The following is a 12,252-nucleotide window of genomic DNA, read 5'->3' as shown; positions in this document are numbered from 1 at the left end:
ATATATATATATATATATATATATATATGACATATATATATATATGACATGTTGAAATTTCTTTTTATCTCCATTTTACAAAATATTTCTACTTTTCCAGCTTCCAATGAACTGGTTTTATTTTTATTTACATATGTGGATTGTATATGTGTTTATACTTGACTTGATGCATGTGCAGTGCATGTGTGTGTGCCTGAGTGTGTGTCTGTGAGTGTGAGTGTTTTTTAAGTATGTATCTGAGTGTGTATGAGTGTGTGCATGTGTGTGTAGGCCACAGGTTGATTTCTAGTGCATTTCTTGATCATTTTCTGTACTTTATTTCCTAATACAGGATTTTACACTTAAGAGGCAATGTTCTGGTCAGCTTGCTCTCATGTTCCTCTCTCTCTGATTTAATGATTAAGGGCCAGGGTTATAAATGACCTTTTATACTCATCAGACTTCCACCTGAGTTCTGGATATCTGAGTTCAATCCTCATGCTTATATGCAATCATTTTATCCACCAAGACAACCCCAAAGCCCCCAGATATTACTTTTGAAGCAGCATCTCTGGAAGTAAAGACTTGAAATATGTGTACCTGGGCATCTGACATACACTCTACATGGGTTTTATAAAACTAAGAGAAACATATTATCTACTGAACAAAAAAGACAAAAGGAAATAGAAACTTAACATAGCAGTTATCATAGAATTAAATAAACAAATTCTAAAACTATGCACAGGGGGATGTTTGTAGTTCAATTGGCCTGGTGATCTTGCTCAAAGTATTACAGAGAACAAAAAGTATTTTAAAATATGGGATCTTGATAAAGCTGAAAATGTCCTATGTCCTCAATGTAAAATAATTAACTTTCAAATTGGTAACAGTTCCATACCAAAACCCATTATTTCTTTTTTAAACTGAGCAGGAGAGAATTATTCAGAAGAAAAACAACCTCCTCTAGAACATATATTCACTCCCTGTTCCTCATAGCTCTTCTTGTCCTTCAAGTAAAAGGTAGAATCCCACTGAGGAGACCCTGGGTGTACATGGATTTAAGTAATAGCAATCTTGTTTCTCCTATGATATATTAATGTATAATTTAAGGGATCACTGAAGAAGAGATGGTGCAGAGTGTAAGAATCAGTAGATAACTCGGAGGAACTGTCTTCTGACTACACAGGGACTTCTTCATATATGAACTCACAGTGATTATGACAGTTAGTGCACAGGATATGTTAACATTTCCATCAAGATCTGCAACTAAATCCCTGAAATGGAGAGGGGAGTTGGATACAAAGTTATGTCGCTAGTCCAAGAGCTCTTGGCAAGAGATAGCTGATGAGAGAGAGAGAGAGAGAGAGAGAGAGAGAGAGAGAGAGAGAGAGAGAGAAAGAGAGAGAGAGTTTGTTTTTCTAAGAGCATACCTCTTGTTAAGTTGACTTTACTCCTGGGAAGGCCACACATCCATGAGTGTGTACCAGCAGCACAAACTGGCCTTGAGAATTATCAGAAATAAAAGGACACGAAGTTGTTTGGTTCGGAGGGGAAGTAGATCTGGGAGGACTTAGAGGAGGATGTGAACATGATTCAAATTTACAAAATTCACAAAACTAAATTTAAAAACCTCAGTGAGTGAACATGATTCAAATTTACAAAATTCACAAAACTAAATTTAAAAACCTCAGTGATACGTTAATGTAGTTCATGTTTTCATAATGATCTTTATGAAATGATATTTGGAAAATTCCTAAGATAAAAGTCCACTGGGCTTTGCAATTTTGTGTCCTACTGCTGAAGTCTAAGGTTAAGGAGTTTTCCAAAGAGAACACCATTAAATACAGGCTTCATGTCTTGAAATGAACTTACTGTTTTCTCCTAGATCAAATGCTTTGGCTGTTGTTTATGTTCTGTTTCTTTTTTCAAATGTTTAGATTTAGCAGCTAAAATTTACAACAGATAAATACAATTTTGAAGATTTTTTAACAATTGTCCATTATGTCCATAAAATGAACAGCTTGTATGCATTTCTAAAGCTAAAAGGGAACAATATGAGAATTTGAGTAGGAGTGTGATTCTCTTATATTTTTTCCTGTAGGTTGGATATTTGAAGTCAAGATTGATTTCTCTAAATATAGTGAATTTTTACATTTCATTCATGACCAGATTTGTTATCATAAGAGATATCTAAGTTATTAAATATATCTCCTAGGAAATTATCTCTTTTTTTTAAAGTTAACTTATGAAGACCAGGTCTCAATTATTTTGAGTTTTATAAAAACTGAACTCCAGAAAAGATGATGATAAATTTAACGTTTATTTCATACCAACCATTCCAGTCTTGTAACAAGCAATTTCTATTGAGGGATTTCCATAAATACTTTCTCTGGAGACTGTAATTTGAGTGTCTACCTGATTCACACACATCTCTACCATTGGTAATTACAGATAGTGGAGATGTTATTTTTAAAACATGTTTTTTTTTTCATTTATAAAATAGGATGTTTTAGGTAAAATCTGTTCCTTCTGTTGACCAAAACTCACTTATTTAGATCAGAGAAAGACAGGTGGGAACCTTTCATACACAGAATCACTATAAAACTGCATTTTAAAAATATGCAAGCTGGTAGAGAACAGAGCATTTTTGCATCTTAAGCAAGCAAACCATATCCTGAGCTTTCCAGGGGCACCGAAACTGCAGTTCATGAACACTTAACACCACTAATCTCAAACCATTGTGTTTTTTTTTTTTTTCCAGAGGAAGCAGCATTGATCCTCCATGTAATAGATAGCAATAGCTGTTTTGAAATAACAATAAAGTATGCCAGTGTTCTTGCCATGTTTCTTTATTGCCCAGTAAGTATATCTACATAGTAATAACCACATCTTCAATTTATAGATGAAGTTAAGGACTTTATCCAGGGATGTGCATTGTATACAGCTAGTACACCAATTCAGATGTAAGTATGTTAGTATATTATCTTTACAATCTTTAACTTCCAAGGAAATAATAAAGACAATAAAAATTTTGAAGGGTGATTACTTTGATTCATATATGTTTGTTCCATTTACCCATTCTTCAAACTTGAGTTTTTCATTTTCTTTTATCTCTCTGCAGTGTTCTCATGGATTTTGTACCAGTTGGTAAACATCTGAACTTCACTCAGTTGCAAACCTGAATCAGGGAAGAAATTGCCATTTAGAACATGCTTCACAGTACAGGCATCAAGCAAGTTTTCCCTACGGGCAACATTATTTTATTGTTTAGGTGGGGATTATGTCTATAATTAATAGTAGTGTCTGACTGTTTCCTGAAGCTGAGGCTCATCACATCTTAACCACATGGCCTGGTTTGAGCCTTTTCATAGACACCAGATTCACAATGCAAAGATATAGTACCTAGTTTTTCACATAGTTTAAGACAAGTGGTTATATTCCATACGTTGTTCTTAGAATGGGGAAACAAGAAATAGAGGTCAAAGCTTTCCAGTTTAAGAACCTTCCAGCCTGGTGGGAAGCATACTAGTTCTTATGTTTTTTTATTGCTTTTAAGAGGCCAAACATAATCTATCTCTCTCTCTTCCTCTCTCTCTCTTCCTCTCTCTCTCTCTCTCTCTCTCTCTCCCTTTCTTCCTTTGCACACACACACACACACACACACACACACACCACACATATTTGTGGATGTGTTTGTGGTGTATACTAGTGTGTATATGGCTATACACACTTATGTGCTTACCATAGAGTTTCATGTGCACATTTGGCAAAAGTCAGTGGAGAATGCTATGTATTCTCTTCTATCACTCTCAATTTGAATCCCTGAAAACAGGTTCTTAGTGAATCCGAAGCCAGGCTGGTAATCAGCAACTCTCAGTGACTCTTTCATCTTAGCTCCTGCAGTCCTAGCGTGACGGGACTGTGTTTGGCCACATATGGATTTCCATGTGGGTTCTGGGATCTCAAATTAGGTTTTTGTGTTTACATATCAAGTGCTCTTACATAACTAAGTCATCAGCCCAGTTCCAGAAATACATGTTGGGCTAATGTTCCCACGGCCTAGATGAGAGAGTCCTGGATAAGCATCACTTAAGAAAGTTATTTCAGTTTTCTGATGTTTTAATTTGAGATAGGTTCTAACTATGTACCTTATATCTCACAGTAGTTCTCTTGCCTCAGCTTCATGCATATGCATGTTTTATTTATATGTTAAACATTTATTTGTTATTTTTATGTTTTCATATGTGTGAGTGTGTTTACATACACTCCTGTATGCCATAACGTGCATGCCGAGGCCAGTGGACAATTTTCCGGAGGATGCTCCTTTTCCATCTTTAGGTGGGAATCAGGGATCAAGTTGAACACATTAAGCTTGCAGTGTTTTGGTTACTAATACATCTCCCTAACTCCTTTATTTATAATTTTCAAAGAATTGTTTTATTGTTTGAAAACTATCTATTATCTACTTATCTGTCTACCTACCTACATTTATCTACTATCTTTCCATCTATCTATCTATCTATCTATCTATCTATCTATCTATCTATCTATCTCCCTAGTGCTGCCATTAAGTGCCAGAATTTAAACTTATCTAATGAAACATGAGTAGCCTTTCAGCCCAGATCCTTAAATATAAAAAAATAATAATAAAAAATAAAAAAGATTCTCCCTGTCAGAGCAGTCAATAATTTCCAATGTCTCCTCAATCAGGGTTGGGACTCAATGATCTCCTTCTAGTCCCTGCTTGAATTGTTGTCTAGGTTGATCTTGTTCACATCTTGAGCACGTAATCACAATCATTGTGAGTTCATACATGCAGCTGTTCTGTTGCCTGTGCCTGGAAGATGACACTTTGCTGAAGTCATCCAATAACACTGGCTCATACAATCTTTCTGCCTCATCTACCATGATAATTGAGGAGCCTAGGGTAAAGGAGTGTCATACAGATATCCACTACATGGCAGAACATTCTACACTATCTTATTCTCTACATCTTGACCAAATGTGGATCTCCGTGTTAATCATCAGCTGAAAAAAGACTCCTCTCTAGTTTGTGTGTGTGTGTGTGTGTGTGTGTATTTGTAAGTGCAGGTGTATACATGACATAGTGTGCATACAGAGGTGAGAAAAAAAAATGTTTTGGAGTCAGGTATGTCGTTCCAAGGTAGGATCTAAGAGTGGAGCTCAAATTAGGCTTGTGGTTATCACCTGAACCATCACATATACCCTCAAGTTGTCCTTTCAAGTTTCTGTGTACTGCACTGTTTTGCACTTATTTAACATATAAAAGATCCCTCTGCCCCTTACTCTTATTATCTGTAAAATGAGGCAAATTAGGGCATTTATATCATATTTTGGTTTTAGGAGCAGACAAAATGACCCATGTGACATTCTTGGGGCGATGCCAGACAGACTACCACCACACCGCACGTATTTTATGCCACTCACCAGTGTCAGCTCCAACACTGTCTTTGTCATCTGGTCTGATGATTAAACATTCAGCAGAGATAAACAGGCTCTAGACATAATGAGCAGCTCAGCCAATGCAAAAGGACAGGAAAGAGCTACTCTGTGGAGGAAAAAAAAAAAAAACGAGAAGTCTCTTTCCTCGTGGATGTTTGATCAGGGTAAGTGACAGAAATGTTTGGCTAGCAACTAACTCAATTGTTTTCTTTCAGACAGAGGGTTATTAAGTGCCCATTTCATCGGGTAGGCTATGCATCTCAAATGAGAATCCAATAGTGAGTTTCAGTATGCGTCATGGGTGTCTCTCCCATGAGAATGGAGACGGAACAGTGGCCGCACTGTGCAGAGGACAGACCTGCTTTCTGTTTGCTAGCAAGGCTTTCTCTCCTACTTTCCTTTTCAGATAAATGCATATTCTTGGGAAATCCATGGAAAGCCCCTTTCTTTGTAGGTTAGATTATTCCATGTTCTCTTGCTTACAGGGTCTCCCAGGCCACTTGCTGGAATGCAGAATCACACCCTTGCCTGGAGGGGGTCTCACCCATGATGAGTATAACCCGACAGTAAGCAGGGACTTCCCAGACTACAAAAACGCTTTTGGTCCAGCTGTCCTGAGCCATTGACCAGTTTACCAGCAAAGTTTCCGTTCTTCAGGGCAGGGTTTCCAAACTGTAGCTGGATGGGATTTGCTTTTAGAAATTTTCTTGTTTGCTTTATGCCTTGGCACTGTGCTTTTGAAAGTAACGGATTCTCAAACTCACTTCCTCTGACTCCCTTTTAGGGATGAAATCTGTAGCCACTTTTTTTCCCCCTCCGGGTAAAAGGTAGCCCTTGCTGGAAGGGTTTCGCATGGGAAGCCTGGGGGTTGATGATGTACAGTCAAGCATCTGTACAGAGCTATTCTTACATTCAGGATGTAGTGACCAATATGCTGGCCTCGAATCAACTGCCTGGCCTATTTCTGAACATCGTGTGACATGGATGTTTTAAATAATTTCCCTTCAAGTCAGAAAAAAAAATTCTACCCTCAGATTAAGAGGAAAATGATGGCATATTTGGGGAATAAAATTAATTTTTTTTTCATCGTACTTAGCCTTGGAGACACTGTGAGAACTGTCTTGTGGTGGCTCAGAGTGGAAAGACTGGGCTTCAGATGCAGTTAAGCTGCCAAACACATTCCTGGCTTTGGATGGTCCACATGAGTCCATGCTCAATTACTGTTTTCATCGGCAACCTTAGTAATAATTAGAACAAGCAAGAGTTAGAATAAGCTGTGTTCTTTAATTAGTAGTAGTGTGTCAATATTAGCTCCTTCCTCTTTCCAATTATACTCACTATATTATACAAGCATGATTCAAGATGTTAGGATGGACTTGATATGAGAGTACACAGGACTCTCCTTTTGCATGCTCATTTTCCCTATAAAACTAACATTTTCTTAAAATGTAAATTAAATAAAGAAAATGAGAAAAATTCCCCCAAATAAAAAAAAAACCCAACTGAATTAGAAAGCAAATCACACAAAGAAGCTTGAAGTATATTTATTATGCTCTTCAAATTTGACTGAGAAGTATTAACACCATTTCTTCATAGCATTTCTCTCACACATAAATCTAGTATCTTATAAGACATTTATAGGCTGGAGACCCATGGATATAAACACATAACTACTATTGTTTTTTTGTTTTTGTTTTTTTCCATCAAAGAACTTGCTGGAGGTAGAGACAAAGAAAGGATCTGCTTCATGTCCTCAGCTTTTGTAAAGATTAATTTGAATTTTAGTTTATGCATATGCATATGTGTATGTGATGTGGATGCATATGTAGATGTGGATATGGATGTGTGAATGTATGCCATGTTTGTGGGTGGCTGGGGAAGTTAGAAGAGGATATGATAGCCCCTGGGGCTAGAGGTGCAGGCATTTAGCTGGGAGATGCCATGCTTGGGTGTTGGGAACCAAATCACTATCTATAGAAGAGCAGGAAGTGCTATTAACTGTTCAGTTATTTCAATAGGTTTGATTATTGAGGAAGTTGGCTTTTATGTGTTTTGCTGGCCTTTCCATGAATTATTCAGATATCTTATATCGCTAATAAGGTCCCATTTAACAGTTCTCCAGAGACCTTTCAACCCTTGAAATATAGGACAGTGTGTCAGTTTTCTATTGTTGTAACGGATCGACAGAAACTTAGAAGTTTATGGTAATGAACGTTTGTTTGCAGTTCTAAGATCACAACTCTAAAATCAAGGTGTGAGTAGGGATGGGGTTCTTCTTGCTACCTTCAGGGTCGAATCTATTTTCCCTATCTTTTAAATATTTAGGACACTGTTTCCTAACCTGTGGATTTTGACTCGTTTAAATGGGGGCCAAATGACCCTTTCACATATCAGATATCCCCTTTATCATATATTTACATTATGCTTCATAACAGTAGCAAAATTACAATTATAAAGAAACAACAAAAAGTTTAGGATTGTGTATCACCAGAACACGAGGAACTGTATTAAAGGGTTGCAGCATTAGGAAGACTGAGACTAAAGGCTGGCTACACTCCTTGGTGTGTTATCTCTTCCTCACAACTCTCCAACCTGTTGTTTTTCACACATCTACTTTTATTCTTTGAGGCCCTAATGTTCCTCTTGTTAGAACTCCATTGACAGCAATGGGCCCATGAAGATAGTCCAGGGTAAGGCTCTGGTTTCAAAACCATTAATGTGTCTAAAGGGTTCTAACTGTGAAATCAGCTCACGTATTTTCAAGTTCTACTAGAAATGTCTTGTCGAAATTTTCTGGAGGGCATTATACAGTGTATGATAATTGTTCTGTCCATACTACCTACCATCTTCAAACTGTTTTCTCCCACCCTCCATGCATCGCACATTATACAGAGAAGTCTGCCAAACCTCCAGCTGACTAGTTTCTTTCCCCCATCTTTACTAGTAATAATTTGGCAGCTTGGAAAATGACAATAGGTTTACTTTGAGTAGCACATCTCCTGTAAGCTACTTTTCTTTCATAGCTTCAGATTCACCTGGGAAGAACACTGGCATTATTTAATGTGATGTTTGTTGCTGAGTGAAATCAATAAGGTCATTTATCTACCATGAGGATGACCACAGTTCAAGAGCCACTCCATAGCACTGATTTCCCTGTCAGGATAACTTTCATTTTAAACCTTGGATTTTATGCTTCAGTTAAGTAGTAGTTAGTAGACATCTCCAAAGATGGTAAAAATCACCACTAATATGGGGCAGGACGATGGCCATATTTTATGCAGACAGTTCAGATTCTTAGACCTTCATTACCATAAGGCCACTTCACTTGAAAATCATTTCACTCCAGTGTGAATGAACACACACAAACATTACTTTGTATATTCAGTATTGCTCTTGCCATTTTGCCTAAGGTCACAGTTATCACTAAGTTTGCCTTGTCCCCTTTTACTAAGCGTGACTGCTATTGGAGATAGAGTCTCTGGTTATACTCATTATTTGTATTTATAAGTTTGTCTGGGGTAGTGTAGCAATTAGGTGTTTGTAGGAATGAAAGAATGAATGATGGATAGATGATGTTAGTAATGGTTCTTCTGTTCTTACTCTCAATCACCACTTCATTGAGATCTACCCAACAACTCACATTGTCTGGTTCTTTTTTGGTTTCTGTGCCAAGAGCCCTCAGGAAGACATTACGTTTTCTCCTAAACCTCAACGAATTCAGAGTACAGGTCGGTTTTGGTTAGTTCCAAATGACAAACCCAAATACATTCACATTCTGTCATTTGCCAAACTCTAGAAGTCAGATGGCTTAAGGTAAACTGAAAATCTGACAGAAAGCTTTCAAATGTGAGCAAAGCATCTATATGTGTGAAAAATTCTAGAAGGTTGGCATTCCTGCCTGAAAGTAGGATAGCCTGAGTATGGTCAACTGAAAAATGGGCAGGAATGAGGCTTAATAGTCATCCCTGATTTTGTTTACAAAACAAAGTGAAAGCCTTAAAAATCAAGACTTTATGAAGGATGGCAGTGCACTCCCTTGAGATGGCTGTTGCTTAATAACTCTGAGTCTTTGTGCACTTAGAAATGAAGCTAATTTAAAAAGAATCTACTGGATACACAGAGATGATTAGTATAAATTGGATAGATGAATAATGCATGAGTGTGTATTCTATCTGTGATACTGGGAACTGACCGTAGAGCCTGAACACTTTTGAAAGCTCTTTTCTGAACCACATCTCCAGCTCTATTTCTTTAACCAATCGATTTGCTTTTTGGCCTGTTTCTTGATATAGGATATCGTGCGTGTAGCTCACCTTGGCCTCATTCCTGTGTAGCTGAATTCCGACTCTTATTGTCTTCCAACAAGATATTAAAGATAGGAGCTGTCACCATGTGGCTCAGGCTAGACAGAATCAGTTATATAGTTCAGGGCGATTGTGAATTCATAATCCTACTGCCTTCACCTCTTAAGAGCAGGGATTGTAGATATGCACTACCACACCCAGAATTATCTTTATATTTAAAAATAATATACTCAGTAGATGACATTGGATTAGAAACTGGAACCTCGGTAGTTCTTCTAGTTATATAAGCCTGAAAAGTTTATTTAACATCATTTTTAATCTCAGATTTCTCATCAACAACGTAATATTAGCAGGCTTGACAGCTAAATACTAGGCTGTGCTATATGGCTAGGATTTGATTACCAGCTTTATGGAAGGAGAACTTGGTTTAAGGATTAAAAGCTCAGGTTTAGGGATCACTGAAAAAGAGGCCCAGATCCTGGCTCTGTTACTTCAAGATGCTATAACCTTAGGTCAACTATTAACCTCTTCATGAATAAATTTCTATAGTCATAATTATGAGATTTGAGTTGTGTATATTTTCTTGTGTTTTTTCAAAAGCACAGCAAATAACATGATCTATGCCCGGAGATTATTTTAAAAAGGTATAAATTATCATCATTAAAAGAGTCCCTACTTCTGAAATATACAGGAATGGAAATAAAGTTGTTTTTCAGTTGTGAAAGTTGAATGCTTCTAGATTTTGAATTTTACTCTCTCTTCAAATTTCTTATAGTTTTGGCAAAGCAAAAACTAACTTTTCTAGCTGATGACTTCAGTCTTCCCAGACTGCTTACAAATCCCTTGCTCCTGGAATGGCATTTTCCTATGTATTCTTCACTCGAAGGAGCCAGTATCTCTCAGTTATGGAAATGTATCTCCTGAAATCTTAGTTCTGTCTCTCCTGTGGATTCTTTTTTCTTTTGTACAACAGAACAAAGAAAGAAACATCTTGAGGTTTTCCTCTACCTGGCCACCGTCAGGTACCCTTTTCTCTTTCCCTAGAAGCCAGAGCACACAACTCAGTTTAGAGTGAAATTTGAGCTTCCACATTAACCTTTAAATGTTACCACATTTCTAAGTAATGGCCATTTTGTTACACATGGAGCAGCTTATAATTTTTAAAACTCCTTCCGGGGTTATTTTGCTCTCCTTCTAAGAAGGACCGAAGCACCCACACTTTGGTCTTTCTTCTTATTGAGCTTCATGTGGTCTGTGAATTGTATCCTGGTTATTTGGAACTTATGGGCTAATAGCCACTTATGCAGTGAGTGCTTACCATGTGTTCTTTTGCGATTGGGTTACCTCACTCAGGATGATATTTTCAAGTTCCATCCATTTGCCTAAGAATTTAATGAATTCATCATTTTTAATAGCTGAGTAGTAGTCCATTGTGTAAATGTAATTCACAGACCACATGAAGCTAAAGAAGAAGGAGGACCAAAGTGTGGGTGCTTCGATTCCTTCTTAGAAGGAGAACAAAATACTCACAGGAGCAATTATGGAGATAAAGTGTTGAGCAGAGACTGAAGGAAAGGGCTCCCAAAGACTGTGCCACCTGTGGATTCATCCCATATAGTTAACAAACCCAGACACTATTGTGGATGTCAAGAAGTGCATGGTGATATAGCTGTATCCTGAGAAGCCCAGAGCCTTACAAATACAGAGGCGAATATTCGCAGCCAACAATTGGACTGAGCGTGGGGTCCCCAATAGAGGAGTTAGAGAATGAACTGAAGGAGTTCAAGGGGTTTGCAATCCCATAGGAAGAACAATATCAACGAACCAGACCCTCCAGAACTCCCAGGGACTAAGCCATCAACAACAGAGTACACATGGCTCCAGATGCATATTTAGCAGAGGATGACCTTGTTACACATCAGTGGAAGGAGAGGTCCTTGGTCCTATGAAGGCTCAATAGATGCCCCAGTATAGGGGAATTGAGGGCGCGGAGGTGGGAGTGGATGGGTGGGTGGAGGAGCACCCTCATAGAAGCAGGGGGAGGGAGAATGTGATAGGGTGTATCTGGGAGTGAGGGAAACCAGGAAAGGGGATAACATTTGAAATGTAAATAAAGACAATATCCAATAAAAAATAAATAAAAAGTAAAACTTCCTTCCCTGTATTCCAGAACAAATGTTTGATAGTACATTAAGAGTAAATTTAACCTGGCACTTAAGACAACATAAAGGATGTTTTGTACTTGTGAGCACGTGCTTAGGCATATTTTTTGTGGCATAGACAGATCTCTCCAATTTTATGTGACCTTCAAATAAAGTTCATTCATGGATGAAATTTGTCTTTATTCTCTACTGAGACCAGCTGCATATCCCTGATAGGAGAGACAAGTCAGCACCAAACAGAAGCATTTTTCACTCAGTAAGCTGTATGTGAAAACAGAGGTAGATATACTAAGGATATCACTCAGTAAGCTGTATGTGAAAACAGAGGTAGATATACTAAGGAT

The sequence above is a fragment of the Mus caroli genome, chromosome 15 (genome assembly GCF_900094665.2).
Source record: "Mus caroli chromosome 15, CAROLI_EIJ_v1.1, whole genome shotgun sequence".
NCBI classification, from domain to species: domain Eukaryota; kingdom Metazoa; phylum Chordata; class Mammalia; order Rodentia; family Muridae; genus Mus; species Mus caroli.
This window is presented reverse-complemented; position numbering follows the sequence as displayed.